The 16,321-nt window shown below is 46.2% G+C and overlaps 1 protein-coding gene across 4 annotated transcripts in view; it reads left to right on the forward strand.

Moving 5' to 3' along the window:
* Positions 1–8,943: 8,943 nt before the first annotated feature.
* The window catches only part of TPST1 (tyrosylprotein sulfotransferase 1), a 128,400-nt gene continuing 121,022 nt past the window's right edge, over positions 8,944–16,321 (forward strand). For 2 of the 4 annotated variants that reach the window (XM_037135568.2, XM_037135567.2), the window contains exon 1: positions 14,391–14,605. The gene's annotated coding sequence lies outside the window, so the exon portion shown is untranslated. Of the gene's footprint in view, positions 9,010–14,390; positions 14,606–16,321 lie in introns of those variants that run through there. The other 2 variants (XM_037135564.2, XM_037135563.2) reach the window with 2 other exon arrangements.

The raw sequence follows: 16,321 nt of genomic DNA on the forward strand, positions 1-16,321 counted from the left end.
CCTAGTCAGGGCACATGCCTGGGTTGCAGGCCAGGTTCCCAGTAGGAGGTGTGTGAGAGGCAACCACACACTGATATTTCTCTATCTCTCTTTCTTCCTCCTTTCCCCTCTCTCTAAAGATAAATAAATTAATTAAATATTTTTTAAAATATATTCTAAAAAAACAAACAAAGAAAAGTTTCCTTGGAGAGGAGGAGGCAATGTGAGCACAGTGACAGAAATTGGAGAATGCTGCCAATGAAAGCAAGAGATGCTGCAGCCACCAGAAGCTGAAAGAGGTGAGTATAGATTCTCCTCAGAGTCTGCAGAAGGAGCACAGCCCTGCTTATACCTTGATTTCAGACTTCCGACCTCCAGAACTGTAAGAATAAATTCACATTATTTGAAGCCACCTAGTTTGCGTTAATTTTTTATGGCAGCCACAGAAAACTAATTACACCTTCTGTCAGGCATTCAAGAACTCATGGCCAATTTGTGCAGAGCTGTGTATGTCCTGTGGGTGTGCACCTTCTACATTCCACCTTGACTGGAAGCCCAGAGTTTCGTCCAACAGCACAGCAAATATTTGCAAGGAGCAGAGCAAATAAGCAAGGGGTGTGTGGGGAGCCTGGCTAGAAGGGCCAGGCCGGGTCCAAATGGCTGGAACCCTTCATATTCACTAGGCTTCTAAATATATTCTGGAAATAATGCGATTGGGGCATCTCCCCATCACCCTCCACCACCTCTTTCCACCCCTCATCATCAGGGGCCACTAAGGAATAAGGAGAAAAGGAAAGTCCTCCTGTTTCCTGCAAACTGGTCCTTCTCCAGAGCATTACCCTGGTGAAGGGCCAGCCCTTCTGGGGCAGCCCTGAGGTGCCTGGTGGCAACAAAAGAGTGTGGGGTACCTGCCACCCCCAACTCAGTGAACTACAGCTCAGCTCATAGCACGGCATTCAGACTGACTTCCCTGCTCTCCACACAGTTTTCTGTCCCAGTTGCTTTTTCTTCTCTGTCCAACCTGGCTCTGTGATCTCCAAGGCCTCAGCCCCGAGACACAGGCCAACTGTACTTTTCCTTGAATGACTGGCACGCACAGCAGAGCCAGGCAGGAATCATCATCAGACAGGAAAAAGGATATTTCCACAGTATCTGAAATACTAAGTAATTTTAACAGATTTCTTCTAAGTTACAAAAGGAAAAATGGTAACTTCACAGTGGAGAAAACTGGTAGACATCACCCGCTGCTGATGGAACTGACCTGTGCGCCTCCTGCAGTGATGTACTGATAAAGGCACAACATCACTTCTGGGGCAGTACTGCCTCCCAAGTGTAAAACCTGAGACAGCAAACAATGCAAGTGGAAGGCTGTTTTACAAATAACTAGCATGACCCAAGAATGAAAGACAGAGAAAGACTGAGGAAGTATTCCAGATTAAAAGAGACTAAAGTGACATGATATGACAACTAAGAGAGAGAGGGAGAGAAAGAGAAACATCAATTTGATTCTTATATATGCCCTGACTGGAGAGCCAAACCCACAACCTTGGCGTATCGGGACAGTGCTCAAACCAACTGAGCTGCCTGTCCAGGGCACAACAGTTTTGAAGAAAAAAAAAATACTAGCTGTAAAGGGCACTTGAAAAAATTTGAATATGCACTGTATATTAGATAATAGTATTCTATTGATATTAAATTGCCTTCGTTGGATCATTGAAAGTGTCCCTGGCGCTGGCCGGTGCGACTTGGTTGGAGCATCGTCCCATACACTAACAGGGTGGGGGTCTGATCCCCGCTGGAGTTCCCATGGGAGGCAACCAATTAATGTTTCTCTCCCGTCCATGTTTCTCTTGCTGTCTCTCATTGTCTCCCACTCTCTCTGTCTAAAATCAATAAACATGTTTTTTGTGTTTTTTTTTTTAAACAAAGTGTCCTTGTTTTTAGGAGATACCAGTGAAATACTTAGGGGTAAAGGAACAGAAGACACAATGTCTAATTTATTCTCCAATGGTTCAAGAACCATACTGATAATTATATCTATCTATATATCTATAGAGAGATTAAGCAAATGTTAATAACTGTTGAATCAATAGTTGGACACTTGGTGAAATGTATATAGATTGGAGTTAATTGTATTATACTCACTAATTTTTTTCTATGTTTAAAAAATTTCAAAATAAAGTTTAAAAAAATCTTATAGGGTTTTTTAAAATGAATTACAGAGATATAGAACAAAATGTCCCATCATTCAAATCGATCCATCTGAACAAACATTCAAAAGCCTCAATAGGCCCAGAATAGGGTTGGGTCCCGCTGCCCTTCCCACCTAAGCAGCTTCCCTTCTCCTGGGGCTGAGGGAGGAGGAAGAGGCGAATACACAAAGAACAAGAATGCAAGGTAGACTGGGAGAAGTGCCTTAAGAAGGGTGTAAACTGGAGTACAGGTCATAATAGTCACAGAGATGAGACCCTTCTGCATAGAGTTGGCATTTGCAGTGTGATGTGAAAGTTGGCAGAGCTGGGTTGAGTTCAACTCAGGTGGAAAGCAAAAGGCACGAAAATGGAAACCTGGCATGAAACAGAGTACAGAGCATGTCCCCCCACAGCTCATGGTTGAGGGGAGGGGAGAAGTGGATGATAAGGCTTAAAGGTAATTTTCATAACAGTGGCAAGTGCCTTGTCTGCCCTGAAGGGAAGCTGTGCTACTGCCCCAGACAAAAGGTGCAAAAGGCTAGTACCTGACTTTAAGGGTGTATCCTGACACCCTGGGGAGGCAGAGGCCCCAGGATCACTGAGTCATTCTTGCTTTGACTGGGGATGGCAGCCCAGAGAAGGTAGAAAGATACAGAGAAACTGGCAAATGTAGCTCATTGTGGGAGGAGTTGGAGATGAGGTCATGCAGGAGGCTGCAGGTCAGGATCTAAACCCCTAAGAGGGACAGCCATGAGGGGATTTGGCTATGAGGTTTGGAAGGGAGTCGAAGAGCTGTGAGGGAGGGATGATATAGCAGCTTTGTGAGACTGAGAGGTGAGCAAGCAACTATGTAGTTTGTAGTCGGGAAACGGCCATTCAGCCTGGCCTACTAAGGAGGGAGACACGTTGCTGCTCTGACGGTGCCCTCTCCAGCTGACTCCGAAGACTCTCCCTTGCAAAACTCTGACCTGCTGCCTTGAGAACCCAGACTCTATTTGGACTCTTGGGCTTACGACTTTCCTGAACTCCACCATGATCCAGTGCACCATGGCACATGCTTTCCTGGACTATTACGTGGAAGCTAATGACAGCATACCCCAGATCCTGAAGGAGAGAGCTTCCGAGAGACTGTTTGTGCAGCCGGCTTAAATTCAGATAAGAAGATGGGGAGCTTTTGGCCCTTTTGGTTCACAGCCTGGTGGGGAGCAAGGGAAGTGCTGGGTCTCATGGGAGAAAGGGGCTCTGAGCTGAAATGCTCCCAGCCACCCTGCCCTGCCAAAGTTTGGATTCTTGTAAATAAAGACCTGTTCGTTCCAGCATTAATTGTTGAGTCATTCACCAAAGTGCCACATGGACAGACCCCTGTTTGCTTGGTTATATAGTCACACCGTATGGTAAGTCTTCATTGCCTGAGTGCTTTTGTTAAGTACCATATTTTTCAGACTAAATGATGCCCTCCCCCCCAAATTTGGGAGGAATAATGGTTGTTAATGCTGCTGTTGAGTTTTGTTGACATTTACATTGGTGAAATATTATGCTATTTATGTTATTAAATATTTTACCACATTCTTTGCTTCAAAAATTTTTTCCCCTATTTTCCTCCTCTAAAACCTAAGTGTGTCTTATGGTCTGAAAAATACGGTATATGTAGGAAAGGCAACACCCGTCTTATACCCTTACATTCAGTGGCCTGGCCTGAGAAACTAGCAAACAACAGATTTACAGAGAAAAGGTTAATGGCCCAGGAGCACAGGAAGGAACCAACAAAGGAAGTATCTGGCTCCTTATGCGGTTAGAGTTAAAGGTTTATATTCCTAACTTAATAGGGGAAAGGGAGGGGAAGATTTTGGGCTTATAGGGACTGTGAAGTGTGGTAAATGAAATATCTATGGGAAACTGTAGTGTTAAACCTGGACATGGCTCTCCCACCATCCTTGATGAGGGCTGGCCAGAGAGCCCCTGGCCCCAAAGAATGTGTATTGTCATGAGAGAATGGATTGTAACTCCCTCTCTATCTCCCCTGGGGATCCAGGTTTCTTGCCTGATGACTGCTTCCTGACCTTTTCTTTTTGCACATACACACTGACGTAATATAGCTTAAGGCCACATGAAAGCTTGTGCAGTTTGGAGCCATGCCGCCTTTGTCTGGGACCCCTCATAATGGGTCTCGGACTGGGGAGAAGCCTGTTCCTGCTTTGCAGACCTGCCACCTCAGTACTCCCTGTAATGTGAGTAACAAGGGTTATGTTTGCTCCACCAGGTCCTCCTTATGGTTTTTTTTGCTTACCTGGATAGCAGTTGAGATCCCCAAGTTTGACCTCCTGCATTACAGAAACTAAGGGAAGATAAGGGTTATTTAGCAAGGTTTTTTGACATAAGGAATGTCCAAACCTGTAGAGAATTTTTATGAGTTTATTCAAGCCAAGCTGAGGACAATTTCCAGGAAACAAAGTCTTAACAGATTGAGAAAATGCTCCAAAAAAAATGGTTGTTTTAGCACTTATTTTAAACATTAGAATGAAAGGAGAAGAAGTTAGGGGGTTACGTGAAATCCACTGGTGATAGATTAGTGAAGTGGAAGAAAGCAAAGCGGGGAAATCTCTGGGACCAGATAAAAAGTAAACCAAATATACACATACTTCTTATACATTGGTGGGTATAGAATAGTTAACAATGAACATTTACAGCACAGAGAGATGGTACACGTGAGAACAAGATAACAATGAGGGGCTCTTGGTCTCTTCCAGTGGGAGACTGGGCCCTGAGGGATCTGGAAAAAAGGGATGACTCTGACCTTCCAAAGGCATATTATCATAGATTCAAAAGCACAATAAACAGGCTCAGTGAAGGGAAACATTGACCTTTGTCAAGGAAGATTCCAGCCCAGGACATGACTACCCGTCATGACTAGTTTTTAGTTAGGAAGTTTTAATTTCAGACCATCCTATGTGGATACTCCAGGTCTCTGAGTTTGTAAGGCCCACTATGCAGGCCTCCCCTGAGCTTGTCCGGGTGAGTGTGAGGCCCCTTTGTTCACCCACAGTGTGTTATGCAGCTTCAAGTGGTGATAGTTGATAAGAGTTATCTCCAAACTGTTCTGCTCTTCCTGGTGAGGGGGGCACCTTCGTGCCACCTGCCATCGAGTTGACTCCTGGTCACTCTATGAATGATGTCCACAGCGTCCTGTCCTCAACAACCCAGCTCAGCTCCTGTCTATGGCTTCTTTTATGGAGTCAATCCACCTCACATTTGGTCTTCCTCTTTTCTTTTTGCTTTCTATTTGTCTTAGCATTATTGTCTTTTCCAAAGAACCCTGCCTTCTTATGATGGGCTTCAAGTAAGATAATATCAGTTTTGTCATTTTTGCCTGCAGTGATGTTGCAGACTTAATTTGCACTAGGACTTACTTATTAGTCTTTCTGCTGCTCCACGGTATCCTTAATGCTCTCTTCCAACACTGTATTTCAAATGAATCAATTGTTTTCTTATCACCTTATTACTAAACAGGGTACCTGGCCCTGAGTGGGTCTACCTTGGACTAGCTGATAGTATGTGGGTTCTTGACTTCATAGCAAAGATTTCACAATATGGGTCCAGGTAACTGTGAGGATACATTTATTAAAGCTGGGGACAGTGAAACAAGGAATGGCTTAGCACAAAAGAAGCAACAGGACTGCCCAGGCTGGGCTGCCTTAGCTCACTGGGAAGTCAGAGAAAAGAAGACCTTAGGATATGTTTAGTGGATTAGCCTGGCATGAGCTGCTACTGCCCATTGCTCCCCTGACTGCAAATCTTGGGGTCCCTTAGGGTTTAGGAGATGTACCTGTGGGGAAAGAAGTGGAGGAAGAAGAAGAGAAAGGGAATGGTGTGGGTTACTGCCCAGAGGGAAAGCGTGGAGAGGTCCTTTGTCCCGTCTTGGGGCTTTTATCTCTCTCTTGTAGGCAGGAACCTTAGGGGTGGTCTCAGGGGAGGGTTTCAGTAGAATATTCATTCTCTAGGTCTGCTCTTTCAGGGTCAAGGTGTCTACTTATCCATCAGTGCCAGGGCAGGGGGTCGTGAGTAATTGTTCTTGGTTCTGGCATAGCCCACTTGGTTTTGCCACTTTTCTGGGCCTGGAGCTGAACTACAACTGAGGCCTAGGAATTATCTCTAGGAAGGTGACCCTCTGTATCTGGCTGTGAATTGCTTGGCCAGTTTGTTCAGCTATCTGTCAGTTTGCCTGTTCTACCTGCCAAGGAATTTTTCTAGCTTCTTACTATCCTCTCAAGCTCTCTTTACTGCCCAACTTTTGCATCTGTACATAGTAACTGGGAAAATGAGGGTGTAGGCTGTCTTAGCCTTGGTATCTGATGATACATCTTTGCTCTTGGTGATCTTTTCCAATTCTTCTGAACCTCAGCATTCTCTTGATTTCTTGCCCATAGTCTCCATTTGAATTGACTGAACCAAAGTAAGCAAAATCTTGAACAATTTCATTGTCTATGTTAAAGTTGTGTGTTTCTTTTGTAGTCGTGATTTTTGTCTTGGTGTTCAAATGTAGTCCTGTTTTGGCACTTTCTTCTTCTACTTTCATCAGAAGCTGCTTCAAATCATAGCTCCTTTTTGTGTGTAAGAAGAACATATATGCATGGCACAGTGTAGTGATGTCCCAAGGGAAGAAAGGGGTGAGGGCTGGGTGGAGGCTGGCAAACGGGGCAAAATGGGGACGTCTGTAATAGTGTCCATAATGAAAATAAAGTTAAAAATGGTGTCTGTTAGAAATGCGAGAGAAATAGAGGTGGGAGGAACCAAATGATCTAATCCAAGTGCCTCTATTTGATGCTGCATTTACAGGCTGGCTGAGTTCGGATTGACTGCAGCCCCGGGCGGGGTGGGGGTAGGGGAGGCAGGAATGGAGTTTTAAAAGAAAAAGGGTGGAGTTTGTCAGGAGATAGGGGAGGGGTTAGTCTCTTGTTCTTTCAGGCGGGTGCCTCAGACTTCCACGATGTGAGCCGAGACAATGGGGTAGGTGAAGGGTGGGGCCGTTCCCAGGTACAGGAGGGTCAGTCTGAGCAAAGGCCACTGTGGCAGGCGCCAAGTGTCTATTGTGCTCCGTGAGGGAGAGTTTCAATTAAGCTGCAGGCTATTGAGCTGAGATAACTGAGTCGTGGGCAGTCCAGCGAGTTGGAAACTGGCCTGACTGGGTCATGAGCAGCCTGGCGGGCTGGGAACCTGGCCTGACCCTTTCAGTGACATTTGCATATCTAAGTTATTGATATTTCTTTCACCAATTTTTACTCCTTTCTCTGAGTCTAGCTTTTACAAATGGAAACTTTTACAAGAGAGAAATTTATGCCTGGCACCAGGCAGAAGAAGGACAAAGACCTTCTCCTGTGTTTTCTGTTTGTTAATTGCCTCCAGCTCAAAAGCATCCTGTGCCACAGCAGCATATTCTGCGGTGGGGAATTCTGATCCCCCTTCAGTTGTAATTAAATGCCAGGCTCTACATTATAAAATAAAACCTATCAGTACAGCAGGGACTGACTTGTTCACTGCTCTGTCCTTTGTGCCTAGAACAGTGTCTCGTTCAGAATATTGGCAAATCTCACGTGCCAGTCACCCGGATCCTGCCGGGAGTAGCATCTCCTTCATAGAGGTTGCTTGCCTGGGGAAAGGGACCTGAAGGGTGGCTAGAATTTGGTAGCCTCTGCAGTCTCTTTAATCGGGAGGGAAACCAAGCCACTGGAGAAAATTGCCCTTTTGAATTAGGTCACAGGGGGCCTGGATAAGCTCTGTCCAAGAGGTGCGGTACAGGAGAGATCACTAGGCTTGGCAGCCATTTCTGGTCTGCACCGGGATCAGTAGTCAGCATCTGTGGGCAGAGAAGAGCTCCCTGGAGTACTTCCTTTCCCAGTCCTTCCTCTTCCTAGAGCTTGTCCCCCCATATAGGCCAGACATTTGCCCAAGAAGGGATGCAGACACCTGCAGCAACTTCAGCCCATACTCAACAGCACCCAGCATCTCTGGTGGAACCTGAGGCTCCCACCCTGGATCCTTGACTCGGTGGTCCTCAAACACTGCAGGGGAGCAGAATTTACAACAAACACAGAAAAGTGCACGTGTGTGAACAGTGTGATGAATTTTCACAAAGTGAAAAAAACGGGGCAATTCCCAGCATATCACCAACTAGCCTCTCTGAAGTCCCTCTCATGCCACCTCCCAGTCACTGCCCCCTACTTGCCCTATGGAGTTCCTGCTTTATAAAACTGATGAAAAGACTGGTGTCTGTTTTACAAAGCTGCACAGGTGGTTCATATGCCTAGCTAGATTTGGAAACCACTTCTAGAAGTCATATAATCTCTTTTGCTATAAGTGGAACTAGAGGATGCTTTGCTCCCAGTCTTCGGCTCAGCACCGGTAGCTGTCTGGCTGTGCTTACCTACTGAGCAAGAGGGCATTTCCTGTATCTGGGGTCTGCAGAGCATGCGAGTGCAGCTCCTGGGCTCAGGAAGCCCAACTGGTTGGTCACAGCCTGGGCATGTGGCCCTCCCTCCCTGGCAGGATTTGGATGAAGAGGTATTTTTGGAAGGTGCAGGAATTCCGTGGCCATTTGGAAAATGCCTGCTCAGAGGCTCAGCTGGATTCTCATTTTAAAATGATGATGTGGCTGAGGGGCCTGACCTAGTCAGTTTTCCTGGATCTAGGGGTGGGGAAAGTAAGGAGGCATGCTCCTTTCCCCTGCCTTTTCTTAAAATTATATCACCATTTTCTTCTTGTCTCAAATCCCTCTATCCCACAGGCTTCAAGAGAATTGTGAGATGTCTCCTGTAGCTCATTGGCTCTTTGATGCTGTTTTCAGGTAAGTGTTTCACTTGCCCCAAGTCAGCCAGGGCTTTTGGGTCACTTTAAGTCAAGCAAAAGTTTCGTTTCAGTTCCCCAGCGCATATATTTTGGCCCTGCGGCCCTCACCTGGAGTCTGCCTCCCTGCTTTTCCAGGCAGGACCTTAAAGTGCCCTGTTATTCTTTTCCCTGTGTCCCTCTCTGCTTTGCTCTGGTGGCCTTCATGGATAAGCCACAGCTTTTGCTAATCATCTCTCCATTCATTCACCCATCCATTCATTTAATTAGTGCCAGGCCCTGTGCAGGGGAAAGGATGGAGGCACAGGCGGATAAACCATCTTCTGTCATCATTATTTCTGCCCTTACCCTTAAGAACTTCCTTTGTCCCACTTTTTCACTCCTCACAGCCATGCCTGTGCTGTCTGAAAGATCTCTGCTCTCACACTTGCATTCCAAAGGTAGCCTGTCTTCTCTTTTTTTCTGTGTCCAAACCCCTGGCTTCTAACCCTCATTTCTAGCTCCCTTGGGAAGCTAGAGAATAAAAAAGTAAGACCTGGCATGATTCTCCTTCCCAACTTTCTGTGTCTGAGGGCTTCCCTGTCCCTTCCACCTCCACACCGTCCTTACCCTCTCTCCATGCCAGATCTGGGAATGGAAATGCCATGAAGGGAGATCTGCTGTGCTTCTGTCCTTCCAAAAACCAGCGCACAGCCGACAGCCCCTCAAAATGAAAGTGTGGGAGAGCTGTGCTTCCTCTTTAGTTCTCCTCCAAGCCTGAACATTCTTAAGTGGGTTGCACAGAGACTTTCCTTCAGGAGGTGAGATCACTGTAGTAAGGGGTCTTCAATTACCCTTGGCCAGGCCGTCTTCCCGGGAGATGAATCCCCAAGGCGGAAACTGCACAGAGGCTGGTCTAGAGGGCAGTGGCTACCTGGCTCTCAGTAGGGTGTCAGTACTTGTCCACTTCTTCTCTTTTTCTTGAGGCTGCTGGGGCTGCTGGGCTGTTTGGAAGAAACAAACCCTGAGCCCTTAGAATTGCCGATCAGTCAGGGGGCAAAGCTGCCTTTGTCCTCAGGTGAGCTCTACCACCTGGAAAAGGTAACTCTTGGAAGGGAAAAGAAATACAGAGTATTCAAAATATGTGTACTCAATATGAGACATTAAATTACACAGAGAAGTACAAATATCATGTGAACCACGTGTTCATAGAGGCTTAAACAGTGAGTTCTCCAGGAGAAAGTTCTTTTATTGAAAAAATTAAATGTTTATTCATTTTGAGTACGTAATCCAAATAAATGCCTTGCACAAAATTTCAGAGAATACAGTGAAAAATAACTCTCTTTCCCACTCTTGTGCTCATGTCCCTCAGTTTTCCTGCCAGACACACCCACTGTTGCCTGTTCCCTGTGCACCTTCTAGAGACCGTCTCTGAAAATCAAGCACAGGCGTGCATGCCTGTGTGTACTCAAAAATACAATGGGCATATTATATACACAGTGTTTAATTTTTTTATTTTTACTTAGAGTATATTTTGGAGTCTTTTTTCTTATTAGTTCTGTGAGGGAGGGGAAATTTTTCCTCTGAGTTCTTTTGGCTGGTCTAGTAATCCAACTGACATGAGACAGATTAACAGGGAAAAAAACAACCAAAATTAATTTTATAGGGGGGTTACTTAAGAACATGGGGCCTGAGGACAAATCGGGCAGTTGAGGCTTATTTGCCATCTTGAGTTAAGGTGCGGGTGGAGGGTTGTGGTTTGGGAATTCAACTGGGAAGAAGGCAATTCAAATGTTTGGCAAATAAATGTTTGCTGGACTATCTTTAATAGTGGCACGCAGAGAGGTCTTTGATCAAAGGTCCCTCCTTGTCTATTACTCACTAGTTCATGTGTGTGTGTGTGTGTGTATAATTCTCACCCAAGGATATGTTTATTGATTTTAGAGAGAGAAGGAGGAGAAAGAGGGAGAGAGAGAGTAATGTTGATGTGAGAGAAAAACATTGATCAGCTGCCTCCAGTACGTGCCCAACCAGGGATCGAACATACCAACTAGGTATGTGCTCTGACCAGGGACAGAACCTGCAGCCTTCTGGTGTATGGGTCAACACTACAACCAACTGAGTCACCTGGTCAGTGCTACACTAGTTCATATAAAACTACAGTTATCTATGACGGCAGCTCTTTTCCTGGGCCTATCTAACTTCTTTTAGGCATTTGGTGGGAAGGTCAAAGTTTCTTCCTGACTGTTTGGTTCTTAAAAATAACCAGCTTAAAATAATAAATATGGCAGATGTGCTCTCCGTTCTGGGAGCATGCCTGCATCTTCCCCTTCTCCTCTCCTTCCCCCACAGGCCTGCATCTCCTAAACTATAAGGGACCCCCAGAGACTTGCAATCAGGGGAGCAATGAGCAATGGCAGCTCCTCCTGGGCTAACGCCCTGAACCTGTCCCTAAGGTCCCCTTTTCGCTGACTCTGCAGTGAGCTGACAGCAGCCCTGCTGTGGCTTCTTCCCCGTAATGTTTCTAGAGAGCCAACGCATCCTGCTCAGTGTCTCCCCTGTTGTTTCTTCTTTCCTTAGCCCTTTCTTGTTTCATTGTTCCCAGCTTTAATAAATGTACTCAAATAAAAAAAATCAATATCCCATAAAAGGTATATTTTGTTGTAGCAAAATTCTGCTCCCCTCAGTACATATACTATATGGGTTGGGGGTAGATTTAGAAAGCAGAACAAGCTTGTTCCCAAGTGACCCTGGGCTTTGCTTCAGATCAAGCTTTTGACTGCTTGCCACAATGTGGCCCTGGGGCCACCTGAAGCTGTCTTGCTCAGGGAGACAGACATCCTGCCATGTGACGGGCAGGGAGCCAACCACCCTGCCAGGTTTTACTAAAGGGATTTGTGTACTCTGCTCTTGCCCTTGTCTGGAATTTGTTCTCAGCTTAATACATGAGGTACAAGTGCTAGCCTCCCCCCACCCCACCTGGCTATTCAGTTCTTTTTTGAGATCTTATAGGTGGGCAACACATTTTCTAAGCAGTGCAGAGGTCATCTCAGAGAGCTGTATTTCTGGTTTGTGGAGAGAGGCTGGCAGGGGCTGTGTTTATGGGATTAATGCCCACTGGCGCTGGCAGTGGCTTCAGCTTACTCGAGTAATGGTGAGCTCTTTTCTTGAAGGGTCTGTAATGTGGAAGGTGACATGGGTCATAGCACTTAATGATAAAAACTCGTTGAATGACTTTGGATCTATCCATAATCACCTCATACAGTGCTATTTCCTTCCTTCCTTGCCCTTGCTCTCTGACTACTGACCTTGCTCATTCTCTTTCGATGACCTTGTAATCCCTAAAACAGCTTGTGTCAAATCATCTTCATTTGATTGAGGTGTTCCAAAGAAAACTATCTTGGTGAGTATTTCTTTAAATTTCCTCAGATCAAACTGCTTACAAGATTTTGCCAGTTGAATAAAGAAAAAGATAAAGTTAGGTATACTGAACACTTGTTCTTGGAGAGGTACCATAGGCAGGGGCTTTCAGAGGTTTGTTAGCTCATCTGATCTTAAAAAAACAAAACAAAATCAAGCTTTATTGAGATATAATTCACATACCATAAAATTTACCTACTTACATAATTCAGTGGTTTTTAGTATATTTATACAATTGTGCAATCATCTCTACAATTGGTTTTAGAATATTTTCATGAATTGCCTCCAAAGAAACCCTATTCCCATTAGCAGTCACTTCCCATTTCCCCCCTTATCTCCTCAGCCTAAGGCATCCCCTAATCTACTTTCTGTCTGTATGGATTTGCCTATTCTGGACGTTTCACATAAATGGACTCATACAATACATGGTCTTTTGTGACTAGCTTATTTTACTTACTGTAATATTTTCAAGATTCATCCACGTTGTAGCATGTATCATACTTTATTCTTTTTCATGGGTGAATAATATTGCATTGTATGGATATGACATTTTGCTTATTCACTAATTAGTTAATGGACAGCTGGTTTGTTTCCACTTTATTGGCTATTATGAATAATGCTACTATGAACATCGGTGCACAAATTTTTGTGTGGACTTCATTTGATTTTTACAGTAACTTTCTAAGGTTCATATTCTGTAGACCTCATTCTGTTGATAACAGAACTTCCAGAATGGTAGACATCAAGTTTGAACACTGCTGTTAGATTCCTAAGTGCACACTTTCTTTAGTCTATGGTCATAGAGTTGAAATAATTGCTTTGACAGAACCTGGTGTGGCCATGCCTGTAGGAAGTGTCAACCTTAAAAATGAAAAGGTTATTTTACCAGTAAAATAGGTTTATTTGGCAATAGTAGAGGAACTGCAATCCAGGACATGCAAGCTATGGCAAACTGCTGGCAAGAGAACAAAGGAGAAGAACCTTATAAAGAAAAGGAAATTGGGAGGGGATGCTGTGAAGGAAAAGTCCATTGGAGGAGAGCCAGAGTTCAGGGCGGTGATGGCTACTAAGCTACTAATTGGCTGGGTTGTTGCTGGATAAGAAAATCTTCCTCCTGCTGGAGTAGTAAAGTCAATTTCTTCCCTGTAAGAACCATTTCTTCCTCTGGGAGTCTACAAGGTGCAGGGAGTGATTAGTGCTTGAGCACTACCTCTTCAGGGTCTCCCGACTTCATTTTAGATGAGGTTTCCTTTATTCATTTTCACAGAAGGAATCAGTTAATTTTCAGTTGTTAAATTTCAGCTCCCTTCCACCTCCTCCACCCCATGTCTCCCTTCCCCCTCTGCCCTTTTCTCTTTTCCCAGTTTTCAGTTCTTCTTCTTTTTTTCAGGGATCAGTTCCTTTTCCTTGTAGAGCTTCCTTGGAAACAGAATTTACTCATTTATACTTTTGTGTGGTGTGGAATATTGCTGGAATCTATTTCCATTTGAGTTATCTCCAATGAGATAAAAGCTCATCTGCTGGTGTGAGCACAGGGTTGGTATTTGAGGCAGTGAGCAAAGAGGGTGAACGTCCTGAGAAAGCTCATTTTCTTGCCCTATTCCAGGGTTTCACGGATGAAGGCCACCCACATGAAGGGTAGGGGCTGAGTGCAGCCAGCCACCTCAACGAGGATCCCCTCCATCCAGGCCACACACACCATTGTTGGGGCAACAACCTGCCCAGGCAGGTGGCACCCCGAGTCCCTGCCAATAGCGTTCACCCTCCGGAAGTGGGACCGCCCCCCACCCCTACCACAGCGTCAGGCCCACCCAGGCCCCTCAGCGCCCCGGGGACTAGGCACAATTCAGGGCCCCGCCTCCGCGGGGAGCTTGCAGAACCCACGAATCAGAGAGGCTGACACATCGCCCGGGTGGGCGCCAGGCAACCAATCCCCGCAGGCGTGTGATCCTCCGCCTGCCTCGGGAGGCTGGGGGCAGGCACTGAGGCGGCAACAGCGGGAGTCGCTGTTGAGGCGGCCGAGGGTGCGGGTCGGTTCCGCGCCGCTCCGCAGGGCCGGGCAGGGCGGGCAGCTGCTGGCGCCTGGCCGTGAGGGAGGGCTCTTGGGGTGGGCAGAATGGCCCCCACCTAGGCGTTGGGAGAAGCGGCCGAGCCCAGGATGCTGGGGAGGCGGCGCGGCGGCTCCTCACTCATCCCAGGTAAGGGGGACGCCGCTTTCGCTGCGGCCCGCTGCCCGCCCGCCGCTGCCCACCCGGCTCCGTCCTGGTCTTGGCATCCCTTGACTCCACTTCGCCTCACCCGCCTATCTCCCGGTTTGCCCTGGGCAGTGGTCCCGCCCCGCCCCACAAGCTCAGCGCCTCACGTCGTGGACAGGCCGACCCCTGTGCGCACCCCACTTCCCCCAGCGCCAGCGTTTCCGGGTCTCGGGTCTCGGGCTTCGCGGTTGCCTAGCTCCTGCCCAGCTCGCCCCGGCTGCAGTGGCCTCCTGCCCCCTCTTCGCCTCTCCCCTTTAGCTGCGCTGACACCGCGTCTCAGCGCCCCCCTCCCCCCAAGTCCTTCGGGGTGCCTTTCCAGGATGGGACGCCCCCCACTCCCTCCCGTGGCGTTAGGACTTTTGCCCTTACCTCTCCCTGGGTTTTGCTTCTGCAGGCTCATCCTCATCTCTGCCCCTTGTACCTCGTGCTCTGCATTTCAGCAACCCCCCCCCCTTCCCCCACATGTCCGGGGTCTTGCCCATTTGCTCCCAGATCCCTTCCTCTCCAGACTCACCTCTTCCCCCCTCACTTTTCATCAACCATCATAGCTAACACTTTTCCTTTACACTTTAGATTTGCAGACACTAACTGTCCTGTGTGCCACATCTACAGTTTTGACATCTTAATTCGTTTTTGAGTGAGCTGTAGCTAATATGTAAAGTGCCTTGCCTGGAGTCTGGTACACAGTAGGCCTGGCACATGGTGGATGATTACACATGTTAGTCCTTTAGACTTCCTTCTAGGCTTTGTACTTACACTCTCCAGATGGTGGTAGCAAGAGGTCTAGTATCCACAGGGATTACCCACTAACTTAGAGTGGTCTGAGTGATAGCAAGATGAATTAGTGAACTCCAGATGTGATAAGGGGATTATTAAATTGTCAGTTATTTACTCACTGCATACATTCAGAAGAATTGAATAAATCTTTGTGTTATGTAATGTTCTATATTTTTTATGTATTGTTTTATGCTATTTTATATTAACTGGCTTTGTTAGCAATTTTTAGTGAGATTTGCAGTCTAATTACTCCCTTATTCCCCTCCCCCCCCATCTTTTTTTAGGAAAGAGCTCCTACCTCTTAACTGAAATAGCATTGTATGTAAGAAGTGTTTAATGTGTTTGTCTCAGCTGGATAGTCCAGTCCTGCAGTGAATTTTCATCTTTTAAGAGTTTGGAGAAATCACGTTTAGATTTCTTGCAATCAGCTACTTGAAGGGATCAAAATTGCTTAGGAATGACAGTTCTGACAAGTTGTCTGAGAGTGAAAGAGTAATAGCCAACCCCCTGCCTCTGTGCCTCCAAAACAGTCTTGTCTATCAGAGGAAAGAGCGAGCTGCAGTCCATTTCCCAGAGTAATATAAATTTTACTTTTTAAAATTATAAAAGCAATGTTACTGGCCTCAAGTCACTCTTGCCACATTTGCTGTGATGGTCTCCAAGCCTGGATGAATCAAACAGTTAGTTGGCTTTTTTCCTGCTCCTGGAATCTCCAGAGCAGGCTGGAGAAAATCATGTAACTCAGCTGTTGGTGTGATTCTAAACTGGATTCCAACTTTACTCTCAATTGCCTGACATGCTTTGACTAACCCCCTAGGTTCCTCTTAGGTACTAAAAGCCTAAATGACTGTTCACAGATTTTCAGCATCTCCTCTAACTCTT

This window comes from Artibeus jamaicensis, unplaced genomic scaffold (genome assembly GCF_021234435.1).
Source record: "Artibeus jamaicensis isolate MK-2021 breed Jamaican fruit bat unplaced genomic scaffold, CSHL_Jam_final contig_3182, whole genome shotgun sequence".
Classification (NCBI taxonomy): Eukaryota; Metazoa; Chordata; class Mammalia; order Chiroptera; family Phyllostomidae; genus Artibeus; species Artibeus jamaicensis.